Below are 16604 nucleotides of genomic sequence, written 5' to 3' on the forward strand. Positions count from 1 at the left end.
TGTAACACTAAATCTAGTTATTAAATAACAAGGGAAGAGAGCAAGAGAAGAAAAAAATACAGCAGGGAACTACAAAAACAATTAGAAAACAATGAACAAAGTGGCAATAATTACATACTTATAACAAATTACTGGAAATGTAAATGGACTAAATGTTCCAATCAAAAGACGAAGAGTAAGTGAGTGGAGACAAAATAAGACTCACATATATGCTGCTTCCAAGAGACTGACTTCACATTTAAATACATACACAGACTAAAAGTTAGGAGATGGAAAATGGTATTTCATGCAAATGAAAAGAAAGCTGGAGCTGATCAGAAAAAATAAACTTTAAAACAAAGACTGTAAAAGAGATAAAGAAGGGCATTACATACTCATTACATACTGATAAAAGGATCAGTCCAACAAGATATAACACTTGAAAATATATAAGCATCCAACATACATGGTTCACCAAAATACATAAAACAAATATTAACAGACATAAAGGGATAAATAGTAGGAGACTTTAACACCCTACTTACATCATTGATCAGATTATTCAGGAGGAAAATGGTAAGGAAATGCTGACCTTAAACTATACATTACAGCATAAGGATTTATTATATATATATATGTGTGTGTGTGTATATATACATATATATATATATATATATGTACATATATAACAATCCATGCAAAAAACTGTAAAATAAACATCTTTTTTTTCAGGTGCATTTGGAACATTCTCCAGGCTACATTACATGCTAAGCCACAAAACAAGTCTCAGTAAACATAACAAGACTGAAATCATGCCAAGCACCCTTTCTAATGAGAACAATATGAGACTAGAAATTAACTACAAGGGAAACTTAAAAAATAAATAGCCAAATGGAAGGTAAGTAATATGCTACAAAGAAAAATAATTGGCTATTAAAGAAATTATAGAGGAAATCAAAGAAATAAAAAAAAATACCTGGAGACAAATGAAAATGGAAACATAATGTACCAAAATCTACTGGGCATAGGAAAAGCAATTCTAAGAGGGAAGTTTATAGTGATCTAGACCTGCAGAGTACATCATGAGAAATGCTGGGCTGGAGGAAGCACAAGCTGGAGTCAAGATTGCCGGGAGAAATATCAATAACCTCAGATATGCAGATGACACCACCCTTATGGCAGAAAGTGAAGAGGAACTAAAAAGCCTCTTGATGAAAGTGAAAGAGGAGAGTGAAAAAGTTGGCTTAAAGCTCAACATTCAGAAAACGAAGATCATGGCATCTGGTCCCATCACTTCATGGAAAATAGATGGGGAAACAGTGGGAACAGTGGCAGTTTTTTGGGGCTCCAAAATCACTGCAGATGGTGACTGCAGCCATGAAATTAAAAGACACTTACTCCTTGGAAGGAAAGTTATGACCAACCTAGATAGCATATTCAAAAGCAGAGACATTACTTTGCCAACAAAGGTCCATCTAGTCAAGGCTATGGTTTTTCCAGTGGTCATGTATGGATGTGAGTGTTGGACTGTGAAGAAAGCTGAGCACCGAAGAATTGACGCTTTTGAACCATGGTGTTGGAGAAGACTCTTGAGAGTCCCTTGGACTGCAAGGAGATCTAACAAGTTTATTCTAAAGGAGATCAGTCTTGGGTATTCATTGGAAGGAATGATACTAAAGCTGAAACTCCAGTACTTTGGCCACCTCATGCGAAGAGTTGACTCATTGGAAAAGACTCTGATGCTGGGAGGGATTGGGGTCAGGGGGAGAAGGGGACGACAGAGGATGAGATGGCTGAATGGCATCACCGACTCGATGGACATGAGTTTGAGTGAACTCCAGGAGATGGTGATGGACAGGGAGGCCTGGTGTGTTGCGATTCATGGGGTCACAAAGAGTCAGACACGACTGAGTGACTGAACTGAACTGAACTGAACTGAGACCTACCTCAAGGAACAGGTAGAATAAGCAATCCAATCTTTTTCTAAAGGAACCAGAAAAAGAAGAACAAAGCCCAAAGTTAGTATAAGGAAAGAAGTAATAAAGATCAAAGCAAAAATAAATGAAATAGAGTCAAATAAAATAATTTTAAAGATCAATGGAAGATGAAAATATAAACAAAATGGATAAAGGGGGGAAAAAAGGCCCAAATATATAAACCAGAAATGAAAGAAGAGAGGTTCAAACTGAAACCACAGAAATATAGAGGATCCTATTATTAAGATAGTTATACAGTAACAAAGGAGAACCTAAAAGAAATGGATAAATTCCTAGAAACATACAATTTTCCAATACTGAATCATAAAGAAACAGAAAATCTGAATAGATCAACTACAGTAATTAAATTGAATCAGTAATCAAAAAACTCCCAACAAACTGAAGTTCAGAATCATCTTCACAGGAGAATTCTACCAAGCATTTAAGGATTAATACTTGTGCTTCTCAAACTACTCCAAAAAACTGATGCGGAAGGAATGCTCTGAACTCATTCTACTAGGCCAGCATCATCTTCATTCCAAAACCAGACACACTCAAAGGAAAAAAAAAAAAAAAAAAACTTGCAGATCAATATCATAGATAAATATGGATACAAAAATCCTCAACAAAATATCAGCAAACTGAATTCAACAATACATTAAAAGGATCATATGCCATGATCAAGTGAGGTTTATCCCAGAGATGCAAGGATAACTGAATATCCTGAAATCAGTTACACACTACATTAACAAAATAAAGGGTAAAAGCCATCTGTTCATCTCAATAGATGCATAAAAAGCTTTGGACAAAATTCAGCTTCCATTTATGATAAAAATTCTTAACAAAGTGGGTAGAGAGGGAACATAGCTCAACGTAAGAAAAGCAATATGTGACAAATGTATAGCCAATATCATAGTCAATGGTATAAAGCTAAAACCAGTTCCTCTAAGATAAGAAATAAGATAAGGATGTCCACTCTTGCCACTTTTATTCAAAAATGGCACTGGATGTCGTAGCCACAGCAATCAGACAATAAAAGAAATAAAAGGAATCCAAACTGATAAGAAAGAAATAATAAAACCGTCACTGCTCGCCGATGACATAATACTATATATAAAACAGCCTAAAAACTTCAATAAAATCTATTAGAGCTAATAATGAATTCAGTAAAGTTGCAGGATACAAAACTAATATACAGAAATTTGTTGTTTCTATATTTTAACAACAGACTATCAAAAAGAAAAATTAAGAAAGTAACTCCCTTCACAATTGCATCAAAGAGCATAAAATACCTAGAAATAAAGGAGGTGCAAGACCTGTACTCTGAAAACTATAAGAACTGATGACAGAAACTGAAGACAACACAAGCAATGGAAAGATATGGCATGATTAGGGGCTGGGAAAATTAATCAAAAACAAAGGTGACAAAAATATATAATGGGGAAAAGATAGCTTCTTTAAGAAATGATGTTGGGAAAACAGAGCAGCTACATGACAAAAAAGGAAACTGTAAGCAGTGTACACTAGTTGATAAAATTGTTTCCTACAGGAGTATGAGTTAACAATCTGAAGCAATAACATGTGTACACTGGAATTCAATGGAAGGTGGGTGATGGGAGCCAGTTTTCTCATTGTTGGGTGAGAGGTTACAGAAAAGCAAGAGGATAAGGCTATCATGAGGTAAAGGATTAGAGCTAGAGACGTCAGGATGAAGTCAAGTTTAGTTTAATGTATCAGTGGATGTTGTTTAGTTGCTAAGTCATGTCCAACTCTTTTGTGACCCCATGTTGCAGCCCACCAGGCTCCTCTGTCCATGGTGTTTCCCAGCCATGAGTACTGCCGTGGGTTGCCATTTTCTTCTCCAGGGGATCTTCCCAACCCAAGTATTGAACCTGTGTCTCCTGCACAGGCAGGCAAATTCTTTACCACTGAGTCACCAAGTAAGTCCATAGCAATAGATACAGATGGTTATATACAGAAATATTTACAGATATGTATATACAGATGGGTTGGTATTATAAACATATCTCTTTGCTCTGTCAGCTGAGAGGACCTAGAACCAATGACATTTACTTATTACTATAGAGTAGCAGGCATACCCAGGGCCAGACCTTTGTTTATCATGACAGTCTCCTAGAAAAAGAACTAAGGTTCCTTGGAGAAATGGCTGATTTTCAAACTGGGGCAGAAACATGCAAAATTAGCCTAGAGCATCTTGTAGTATCAGAAAGCAAGGAAGTGCATAAAAACAAGAAAACAACAACCCATGCAACAATAACGGGAGTATGTCAAAAGGATACAGGAGCCAAATGAAAAAGCTCCCAGTGGCCACAGCTGCAACAATATGAGCAAAAAAATAAACTAGTATTGAATTCGTGGCTCAAACAGTAAAGAATCTGCCTACAATGTGGGAGACCTGGGTTCAGTCCCTGGGTTGGGAAGATCCCCTGGAGAAGGGCATGGTAACCAACTCCAGTATTCTTGCCTGGAGAATCCCCATGGACAGAGGAGTCTGGCAGCTACAGTCCACGGAGTCACAAAGGTAGACGTGACCAAGCGACTAACACTTTCATTTTTCACTAAATTATAACCTGAAGTGTAGACTAAATATCTATGTAACCATTGTAACATAAACAATTGAATAAACAAGTAAATAGACAAATAAAAATAGTCAAATCTGTGCAGAAAAAGTACAAATAATTTATATAGGTGTTCCACCCTTTAAGAGGTACAGCATGACTCTTCAACTCTGTACGTGTGGGATGCACATATTATTTCCTTCCAAAGAATACAACATGTAAAGGGAAAACTTTAAGGTGAAGTAAACTGTCAAATGAAGTCACCTTCAATGGTAATTTCATATTGTTGATGAGTACCCTTGATATCATGTGATGAGAATGGCACTTTATACCTCTGTGGTCTTCCTCCCCAAAATGTATCACTCCGATCTAATCATTAGCAAATATTAGACAAATTTCAATTGAGGGACATTCTATAAAATATCTGATCAGCACTCTTCAAAACTGTAAGGGACATCAAAAACAAGGAAAACATGAGAAACGATCAAACCAAGAGGAGTGTGAGAGGTGAGACGTCTAAGCGTAGTAGGATTTCTGGATAAGATCATAGAACAGAAGAAGGACATCAGGGAGTAAGAAAAAAACATGAATAAAGCATGGATCAACGTCAATATTGATTCACAAATTATGACAAATGTACCATACTAACATTAGATGTTAAAAATGGGAAACTGGGGGTGTGGGCTATATGGGAATTCTGTACTATTTTCACAATCATCCTGTAAATTTAAAACTGTTCTGAAATAAAAATTTTACTTAAAAAGAAGATAATGGTCACAAATTTCCATAATTTCTGCTCTAATTCTCCATGTTAAACCCACAAGTTTCTAAAACTCTTTGGAGAAATAAAACAGCATAAGAGGAAACATTATTTAAATTCATATCCAAGATCCCATTGAACTCTAAAATGTTCTGAACTGTAGGCAACAATGTACATTATGTTTTCAACATGCTGTACACTACTGTGACATTAATTGCACTGAAGGTCAATATGTATATTTTGTCAGCAAACAATAGCTGACTTTGGCCAATTGGGACAAAATAAAGGGATTTATTGGAAAGATACGGGGCAGCTCACAGAATCTTAGGTATAGCTAGCTACCCAGCTGGGCTTCGCAAAGGACAGGAAGCAGGCAGCTCCCAGACAGGCAGCAGGATCTGCTGATTTCTTCTCATTTGAATCATGTGACCACCTCTAGGCAGAGTAGAGCAGAGAAGCTTATTTGCAATGTTACTTAGCCTGTATGCAAAGTGGGAGAGTAAGTTCTCCCAAGTAACTAAAGCATTTCCAGAAGAAGAGGAAGCAGATGCTCAGTGGGCCAAAATACCAGCCGTCCAACCACAGTTGTTCCTTAAAATCCAAAGGGAAGGTTGAGGCCAATAGGACATTTGGACTCAAGCATCCTGAGATACAGAACAGAGTTGGCAAGTTATAAAGCTGAGAGGTGGGACCCTCGAGAGAGGAATTTTCAAGATCCCTCCTCAACACTGGCAGCACAGAGATTGAAGACATCAGAGTCAAACTAATGTTTTCTGGGAAGGGAGCATTCAGTGAGAAACAAGTACAGAAAACTCAAGTGAGTGACTTAAAATTCACCAGTGATGAGAGTAACGCATTTTGTCTACATGGGTGGGTGGTGTGTTTTCTCTTATTTCTTCTTTTGCAAATCAATATGCTTTTTTTTTTTAGAATATTCACAAATCCATGAATGAAAAAGAAAGCGTATATTCAGTCACAGGGATGCTTCCAGTGATCAACTTTAGCTATTTTAGTGTTCAGGCTATCAGCAGTGGACTTCTAGGTACACAGGTCGCATGCTCCTAGAACAGGATGCTATCGACACTTCGGTGGGCTTGTCTCCACCTCCCCGATGCGCAAAGAGCCTTGCACACAGGAGGGATACCGGAAAAGAACCTTCTTAAACCCTGACTCTTAGAAAACAGAGGCTCCTGCAATGGCAAGAAGGAAAGATCTTTGCTTGTTTCACTGCTCATTGGGCAAATCAGTGCTGAGGCCCACTCAACTGTTTCTGGCTCTTTAGTTCTCTCGTGCGTTACGTAAGGCAGGTAGAGCAGGTAACCCAGGACACCAGCCTCCCGTGTCACAATCCATCTTTTCTGATAGTTTAGAAGATATCCCTCAGATTATTCCATCCGTGATTTCAGTGCCAAAGAGCCAGCTGCAGTAAGTAATTTTTCCCCATTTCTGACTGCACAATGGACCATAATTGGCAGAAATGCATCCCAGAAGTCAGTCTCTAACCCACGATTCAGGCTTACATCAACAAATTCCTCCAATCTGCCAAGTGTTATTCCATCTGAGCAATCGCCTTATTCCTGGCACCCATCATGCCACTTCCTGTTTTGTATGCTGGACATGGGGCTCGTTTATGGCTGGCTGGAGTCAGCAAACTCAGCTTGAAAGTAGCCTGGTGGAATTCTAACCCCAAAATCCCTTACTATAATTTAAAAATAAATCATACCAAAATGACAAAGCAGAACCAGGGCTTTGTTCCCCTCACTGAAAACGAAGGAGTTTAATGGAAAATAAAATGCCAAAGCTGCAGGGAAAATTACTATTGCAGAAATTGTATTTCAGATTTCTGAGCACCAGTCAATTATATTTCCTAAAGCTGTTCAGAGTATAGATAAAATGCCAGCTAACCTCGCAGTGTGTGTGTCTATTAATTTCCTACCAGCAATACCTGCTGAAAGCACCACAAGATGATTCCAGAGTTCCGCTTTGGGCCCTACTCTAGTGGCTTCTCCGTCTCACAACCGTTGCTATAGACTGCTCTGTGATGTGGGCATTCAAGGAATAAACCCAAAATGTTTTTTCCTTCTTGTCTAGGTTGTAGTGAGTAACCATGGCTGCCTTTTCAAAGCTATGCAGTCCTTGGAATGGTATCTCCTTTCACAAAGCTAATCAAAATCAAAACCTCAAACCCAGAGAGAGGAGAAGTTTCCTTATGATACACCGAAGGTATTCAATAAATGTTTATCAAAATTAAAGATGGAAGCATGAGTGCATGCTCAGTCGCTTCAGCCGTGTTTGACCCTTTGGGATGTAGCCGGAGGCTCCTCTGTCCACGGGATTCTCCAGGCAAGAATACTGGAGTGGGTTGCCATGCCCTCCTCCAGGGGATCCTCCTGACCCAGGGATTGAACCAATCTCCTGCCCTGGCAGGCAGGTTCTTTACCACTAATGCCACCTGGGAAGCCCAAATGAAAGTAGCACTAATATAATTTGTTTATTGAAAAACAACTAAATTTGTTTTGACTATGTACCCAAACTTACCACCACAATCCCCCAACACATGCATGGCACAATTATGTAGAGAAGCTTGAATACAATGAAAGGAATAAAAATCATTTTCTTGAAAAGCCATTCATAATCCCTTTGTAAATCTAACAGGTATTTAGGAAGCATTATTTCACAAGTTCTTTTAAGTGGTGTTCAAGGGAAGCATGTCGATAGTGTAAACAGCAAAGTAATGACTTAATGACTTAGATCTCAATGATCATAATACTGTTGTTGTTGTTTTGGTAAAGTTTTCAGCAATCAGCAAGACTTTAGACTGAATAATAATAATTTATAAATAGTTAGACAACCAAAACAACATCCCTTGAATTGCCTCTTTGGAATTTTAGTTGGTGAGGAATTTTTTTTCCTGAGAGGTGGAAAACAGTACATTTACAGAATATAGACAGTTTACACTCCAACCTGAAATCACAACTAGAGTCTTGACTAGAAAAGGAAAGGCAAAGTGTTGTCCCATAAAGCCTGAAAGCATGGAATAGGTGAGAGTCTAGAGTCCTGAGTTAAGAGAGTCTTACCCATTTAATTTCCTCTTCTGACCCCCACCCGCACATGGGCAGGGCCGCCTTCCCTTGTATGGGTAGGGCAAAGCCCGCTGCCCCTCCCTCTGATCTGGAATTAACTTATCCATCACTTTGTGCTAGAGGAGCACAGGCGTTCACAACTCGAGAGCAGAGGGATATTTGCTCTCCTGGACACATCATAAGGATGATGTGGTTGGCTCAGCAAGACTTGGAAAGCCAGGGTGAAAACAAGGGACCATATGCGTTGTAACCATTCTTTCAAATGCTGCCAGGCCTGCAAGCAGCGTGGACAATGGCCCCATATGCAAGGTACATCTGGAGCTACGTGCGGTTGCCTGATTGCCTTGCTCAGTGCTTCTGCATGCTTAGTAGAATAGGAGGCTTTAATACAGAGTCCACTTCATACGGGAAAGCAATGGTAACTTGTGTGTGTATGGCTGGAGGAGAGGAGCAAGAGGAAAGCGGAGGAGGAGTCAGTGGGTCCTGGCCTCACACGGTCAGAATGTCACGATCAGATGAACCATCTGTACAGGGCATGGCTTGCACGCACTCCTCATCAGAGCACTCCTGTCTCACCACGTCTTACTCACGTGGGCCTCATTCTGTGCTTGGTCGCTCAGGTATGCCTGACTCTTTGCAACCCCACGGACTGTAGCCTGCCAGGCTCCTCTGTCCATGGGGCTTCTCCAGGCAAGAATACTGGAGTGGGTTGCCATGCCCTCCTCCAGGGGATCTTCTTGACTCAGGAGTCGAACCGGGGTCTCCTGCATTGCAGGCAGATCCTTTACCAGCACCTGGGCCTTAAGAACAGCGCCTTTTACAGACAGAGAGGAGGTGTCAGAGGAGAGCATATGGAATCATTCTGTGTAGCTGAGGCAGATTTGATTTCTGAGACTAAAGATTCTAAGTTTCCAGCAATATAACTGATTGTTTCTCTTAGTGCTCCTTCGAGGTAGGTCAGATTCTGCTATTTCCTTCAAAGAGCTGGCTGACGAATTCACTTAATTCCTTTATTTTAGCATTATTTCTATAAAACCCTAAAGAAAATCCTACATAAAGTCATGAATTTGGTGCATGCCTGATGTCATACATTTATGAAAAAATAGTAACCTCTTTATATGTCCCCAAGTCCTCAAAAATATCCTTATCATTTAATGTACTTTTCAATAAGCATTTTTAGTTATTATTATTATATTGAAAATTTGAGATTTTTCTGACATTAAAAGGCTAGATTAAAACAAACAATATGCTCCCAGAGATGAACCTGGCACATACAGGGTATTTTCACATTAATTTGCAAGCTAACAGAAAGAATGCCTTCCTAGCTGCCTTCCTCCCAGTGAAAGGATAAGGAATGAAAGTAACCTGGAGTGAAAACTTACTGATGTTATAAGACTTGACTTCTAAAGTGAGGTACAAAGCTTTAAAAAGAATATTTTTTAATCTTCCCCATACAATGAATGCATTTCAAATGTTAAAAAGAATCCCGAATGACCTTTGTCTAGCTAAAGATTGCTAATGAGGAAAAAACATCACAAGTGAGTCACTCACCTGGTTCTGGGGAGCAAGATCAAGCAAAATGCTGTTCTTGAATTATAGCACTTTGCATGGGGCAGCTCCTTTGATCCTAACAGCAACAGCAGGAGGAGGGAGCATCACTGTCACCTTACAGGTGGGGAAAGTGAGGCTCAGAAAACCCCTAGGACGGCGCAGTTAGGCAGCAGAGCCAAGCGTCGCCCCGGGCCTGGCTGACTCGGCCAGTCCCTGCTGTGCCCTTTTAAATAACGCTGCCCCTGTGCTGCTCTGTTAACCTCCATTCGGGAAAATGCCCACAGAAAGAGCAGAAATAATGAGAAAATCAGACTACATTAGGTTTCACAGGAAAACCTCAGAATGTCAATATTTACATTTTTTAAATGTGCATGGTTTTCTACATATGGCCATTAGAAGGGTTTCTGAGATTTAAAGATTTCATTGTATTGCCGGAAAGAACTGCTTTTAGGTAAGCCTGATTACTATATGGTGGGCCTGGATGGCTCAGTGGCAGCAGGATGGGGGTGGTGGGGCATGAGCCTTAAATGCGAGAGGCCGGATGGAAGTGCCACTCACTGTGTGCCCCTCTCACCAAGGATCCCTAACCCTGACCGCAGTGTGGGGGACAGACAGAACATGTGTCGCAGGGCCCTGGGGGAGTGCAGAGGGGCTCCTCACATGGATCAGGCACCGCGACAAGGGGGCAAGCCAAGGCCCACAGACGCCGCTCCTGCTGAGCTTCCATGTGCCCTTTGGAGAACATGCACCAGCCTTGCCCTTGCTGGCCTGAACCTGCACTTGGCAGGAACAAATGGCTCAGACCATCTCCTCATTTACGAGCTGCATTTTTGGAGGCGCAGACAGCTCATTCACATGTTGGAGCAAGGGCCCTTCCTGGCTGTTGTCTGGTACATTCGGTTTGGTTTTATAATTACTCCCAGTGGAAGCCTGCTGTCTTAAGCTTGATCTCTGCATGTACCACTGGGGTCTGATGGCTCGAAAGCACATGGGTCACTAAAATATTAATATAACTCCAAAAAATCGCTTTGGTCTTCTTGCAGCACCCTCATCCTAAAAAAATCCCGACTGTGGTCACTCAGTTAGAGCTAATGCCATGGATTCCTGTTTGTTCCGTCTCTCAGTCCTCTCCTCCAGCTGCTGGCATGGCAGCGAGCGACCACTGAGCACAGAGCGAGGCCCACACAATGAAGCTGCTCAGACCTGGGCTCAAGCCCTCAGTCGGTCCTCAGTGAGACCCCAACAAAATGCTTGGTCTTTTGGGGAAAGAGTATCACTTTCCCCAACTGTAAAGTAAAAAGCAATGACATGATTGTAACAATACTTCACCAATTGCAAATTAAATCAGTTCAGTTCAGTTCAGTTGCTCAGTTGTGTCTGACTCTTTGTGACCCTATGGACTGCAGCACGCCAGGCCTCCATGTCCATCACCAACTCCCAGAGTTTACTCAAACTCATGTCCATTGAGTTGGTGATGCCATCCAACCATCTCATCCCCTGTCGCCCCCTTCTCTTTCCACCTTCAATCTTTCCCAGCATCAGGGTCTTTAAATAGGAATATTCATTTTAAAGGGATTCCCAGGTGGCGCTAGTGGTTAAAAAACACACCTGCCAAAGCAGGAAACATTAGAGACATGGGTTTGACCCCTGGGTTGGGAAGATCCCCTGGAGGAGGGCATGGCAACCCACTCCAGGATTCTTGCCTGGAGAATCCCATGGACAGAGGAGCCTGGTGGGCTATTGTCCATGAGGTCACAAAGAGTTGGACACAATTGAAGTGACTTAGTACACATGCACACACGTTCATTTTAAAAAGGACTTTATAAATTTTAAAAGTATCACACAAGTGATCGTGATTAAGGTCATCATTGTATACAAGTAGAGTGGGTGACAAGGAAGGGAAAGGCAGCCAGAGGTCTAGATGTGACCTAGTGAGAAAAAGCCTTAGAAGCATTACTCCCAGCTCTAGGTCTGCCTTTACCTAAATGTACAACTGGACAAGGCACTTAGCTTCTTTGTACCAGTACTGCATCTGTCATAAATATGAATGGAAATAAGGGAAGGAAACCGTGGGCTAGGATGTGCACATCTTCTCTCATATAACCCAAACGGCAGGCTTCATGAGAAGCATCACGTAGCCACTGGTGCAGGTGAAGAGCCCAGAGACCCTGAGAACTTAGTGAAGAGAACACAGAGCACAGCCTGGTGGCTCTGGGTTCAAACCCTGCTCTTCCGACTCCAAGGTGGAAGCTCAACCTGGTCGGGAACCACAAGGAAAAGGCAGAGTGGCCAGGACTTTGACCGAGGTGGCGTCTAAGGATTTCTTTTATTTCTAAAATATCATGAGTCTAAAACTTGGTGATTTTTCCATTTAATTAAAAATAAAAGCCTGAGTCATGCAGAGCAAAATCTCTCCAGTTTCTAAGTGAGCTCCCTCCACAAATGTTCCCTTGTTTTTTCAGGGTCAGGCAAACTGGCTACTAGTGGGCTGATCAAAGTTCCTCAGATGTCCACTCCCATCGCTTCTCTGGGGGATGGCTGTGACTCATGGCATTGGGCTAATACAACTCATCTCTCTTCTCACAAAAACACAGGCCAATAACAGCAAGACAAGCAAAGCCCTGGCTTCCAATACTGTGAGAAAGATCTGCCCACACATCCCCAGCCCCATGGACAAAATAAACATCTCTTTCTCTCACTAAAAGAAAATGGCAGAATTTAAAGCATAATATGCTCATGATACCCGCATTGAGAAGGAAACAGAGAAACCACGCAGGAATTCTCCTCTCTGACCAGTGCCTGCCATAGAAGAAAAGCGTTAGGAGGAAGGCTGCCTTGTGTTAAGTACAAGGCCTCTAACTCCATTTTATGTCCACGGTCACTGATGTAATTGTGAATTCCTGCTGCATTTATAATTAAGAAAGAAACAGATGGTAATGCTTAGTATTAAGCACTAAGGAGTGGCCATTAAAACAATCTAGAATGCCAGCAGTTGTATATGATATCAGAGGTTCAGTTTACCATAACAAAGTTTTATATCCATGGGAAAAGAGGCTGAGAGATGAAGGCCTCTTTCTCCATCACAAATCCATTCCCATCACAGCTGTCCCCTCACTGAAGGCACACTGCACATCACAGGCGGCCTCCTAGCCACATTCGCTGCTGGACACAAAATGGGTCACGTCACATACTATAGATGGCCAACACAAGGGGCAAAACACAAAGTCCAAGCTGGAGCGCGCACCGAGTCATGGAAACGCAGTTGGTGAGGCCCGAGAGAACCACTAAAGGCACGTGGGGGTCAGGGCAGGCTGACAGAGGGAAAATTCCAGAACGCTGTGGGAACATGGCCGGCAGCCTGGGTCTCCCGGAGCACGTAAGAGGCTATTAAATTCTGCTACAAAAGTGAAACAAACTGCCCCTCTCACGAAATATATGTGTTTATGCAGTGTGTATATGTGTGTGTACGTGTGTGTGTAAAAACTGAAAGGAGAATGGCTGTATAATTTTTTCCAGTAAGACAATCTTTAGTGACCATATCAGCTAGCTGTTGGGAAAATAATCTATCTCCCATTCTCCACTGATACACATGAGTGTTTTTGCCTTTAGTAATCTGAGCTTCCTGAACAGTTTCTCAGCTCAACCTGCCTTCAGATTCCTCTTTGAACTAATCTCATCTCATTGGAGTCACACCACGCTCTCACAGGGATCCGGTTCCCATGGCGGGGGCAGGTCACTTGCTGAACCAAGGTACCCGTCCTGGCAGCAGCTCGCGCTCACATCGGTCTGCTTCCATCATCCTTAGCGGTGCCTGTCACCTGTCAGCCTCCGGTCTAAGTCACTAATCACGCAAGCTGCAGAGTAGTTTCACCTGTAGAACATCCCGAGGCCTCTAATTATAAGACCTGCCCACTATGAATAGTGCTATACATCACGAAATAACGAGGAACCAACTCTAAGAATTCTGAAATACACTGTCAGGTTGGAACATTCTCTCCCCGAATTTTGTCCCCACCCTCAACAGAGAGGGGGTGAGAGAGAGAAAGAGAGAGAGAGAGAGAGAGAAATTCAATAAAGAGCTAGTACAGAACAAAGAGAGCGCAGGGGCAGGTGGAGTCTTGGGAACCATTGGGAAAAATGTTGAAAATTTTTGAACTCCTTTTCTGCTTGGATGATGAGCTGAGTGAACTCCGGGAGATGGTGATGGACAGGGAGGCCTGTCCTGCTGCGATTCATGGGGTCACAAAGAGTCGGAAATGACTGAGCGACTGAACTGATCCTTAAGAAAATGTCCGTAATGTTTCAGAGCCTCTGATTACGTGACCAAAGTCACACTTGAGATTCACTGTGTCAAAACTGTCAGAAAAGCAAATGAAAGACAATTCAGACCAGTGTTTTCACCCACATTTTCCAACTAACAGCACATTTACTGACTGTTCGACATCACTCAACAAGTCTTTTCTCCTGAGGTGCACAGGATATAGGAGAAGAACCCTAAGGCCGAGAAAAAGGAATGCCAGCATCCACATGGCCCAGAAGAGCAAACAGGTGCGGCCGGATGCTGGGAGTGAGGTTTTAGACAGGTTGGGAACAGCACACCCAAGGAAAGAGAATACTCCAGCACAGCAGCCAATGAGTGAAGCCAGGAAGTGCAGCGACTGGCCCCACTTTCAAAGTCCCATATACCTTTTCTCTGGCAGATACTGCTAGATAGTCACCAACGCTATTCTCCCCTACTTCTAGAGCATCGATAATAGAGGCATAGCTGGGGGTGTTGCTACTCAGTGAACCTGCACTTCCCAGCCTCCCTTTCACTTAAGCATGGTGCTGCTTCAAAGCGTGTCAATGGCTTGTGAATGGAAGTGACATGGGCCACTTTCAGGCCTGAACCTTAAGATATTCCAAATTCTCTGATCTTTTTCCAGCTGATAAGTCAGCTGCTGCAATAAAGATGATGACAACTGCCCTGGGTTATGAAAGAGCAACAAAATGGAAGGAAACTGTGGCCTGAATGACCACAGGAAGCAGAGGGACTCAGGAGACATGGCCCACTCATAACAGGCCTGCCGCATGAGTGATAAATAAATCTTTTTGATATTTGAGTCGCTATATTGTGGAGTTTGTTACAGCAGCTAGACTTTGACTAATACATTACCTGAATAGGATCAAAATATATCAAAAGTATAAAATATAGTGTGTATATTGGCCATATAGTATATATATGTGTGTATAGAGGCCATATACTATATATATAGTTCTATATATAGAACTACATATAGTTCTATATAAAATATAGAATTATATATATATATATATATATATATATATATATATGCTGCTAAGTTGCTTCAGTCGTGTCCGACTCTGTGCGACCCCAGAGACGGCAGCCCACCAGGCTCCACCGTCCCTGGGATTCTCTAGGCAAGAACACTGGAGTGGGTTGCCATTTCCTTCTCCAATGCATGAAAGTGAAAAGTGAAAGTGAAGTCGCTCAGTCGTGTCTGACTCTTCGCGACCCCATGGACTGCAGCCCACCAGGCTCCTCCGTCCATGGGATTTTCCAGGCAAGAGTACTGGAGTGGGGTGCCATTGCCTTCTCCGATATATATATAAAATTCTTTGGTCCATATTTGTTTTCATCTATTGAGCTCCTTCTATCAATCTGCCTTGGCAAATTCTTCTACATTAGTTTGGCAGATCCTAATGTCTAATAGCATAGAGATATAACTAATAGCCAGGTGGTGCCATGGTAAAGAATCTGCCTGCCAGTGCAGGAGACACAAGAGACATGGGTTTGATCCCTGGGACAGGAAGATCCCTTGGAGTAGGAAATGGCAACCCACTTCAGTATTCTTGCTGGGGGAATTTGCTGGGACAGAGAAGCCTGGCAGGCTACTGCCCATAGGGTTGTAAAGAGTTGAATGTGACTGAGTACACATGCATAACTAACAGCAATTTTGCCAACTTGATATTCTAGAAATTTTTCAAAGGCTTCGAAGCAAACTAGGTCAGATTAGGGTACCTTCTGTACACATATACCTGTGCCCAATGGTGGATGTAGGGGGTCAGTTTACAGAAGCCCATGAAATAGACTTTTACTCATGTAGATTTCTTTCTTTTTTTTTAGCGGATTGACATAGTGCTTTATTTAACCTGTCTGTATGAAGAAAAATAATGTACATCCCTATCATATATGTGTAAAAATACTAAGGATGTAGAGTGTACAAAACAGTTTCTTGTAGTTATTTCACACCCTTGTGGGTCATATACTTAAGGAAAGAAACAGTTTTAGTATGACCAGCAGTAAGAGTAAATACAAATCCTTAACCAGATGACTAGATCTTGTGTGGATCTAATGAAAGAACTAGCAAGGTCCAGAAACGTCACAAACTATAAAACTACAGGGAGGTAGTTCAATTCCCAATTTGAGGTTTTTCTTTTTATTTAAATAAACACTTTACATTTCGTGCTTGCCTGTAATGCACTACCAGGAGCAAGATAAGGGAATTCTACTGTAGACAGTACAAACAATAGCAGCAAAGTGTGTACACTGACGTGTAATAGAAAGACCCTGCAGTTAGTAAGGAAGGCCCTTACTATGGACTCTAAGAGAAGCAAGTGGCCCCTGCGAGAACAGCCAGCTTTGAGAAGCTGGAGACCAGGTATGGGAAATGGG

At 41.8% G+C, this 16604-nt stretch overlaps 1 protein-coding gene across 3 annotated transcripts in view; it reads right to left on the reverse strand.

The window, feature by feature from the left end:
- The window catches only part of CPQ (carboxypeptidase Q), a 560471-nt gene that overhangs the window by 242519 nt on the left and 301348 nt on the right, over positions 1 to 16604 (reverse strand). The gene's annotated exons all lie outside the window — the stretch shown is intronic.

The sequence above is a fragment of the Bos taurus genome, chromosome 14, assembly GCF_002263795.3.
Source record: "Bos taurus isolate L1 Dominette 01449 registration number 42190680 breed Hereford chromosome 14, ARS-UCD2.0, whole genome shotgun sequence".
In the NCBI taxonomy this organism is placed as follows: domain Eukaryota; kingdom Metazoa; phylum Chordata; class Mammalia; order Artiodactyla; family Bovidae; genus Bos; species Bos taurus.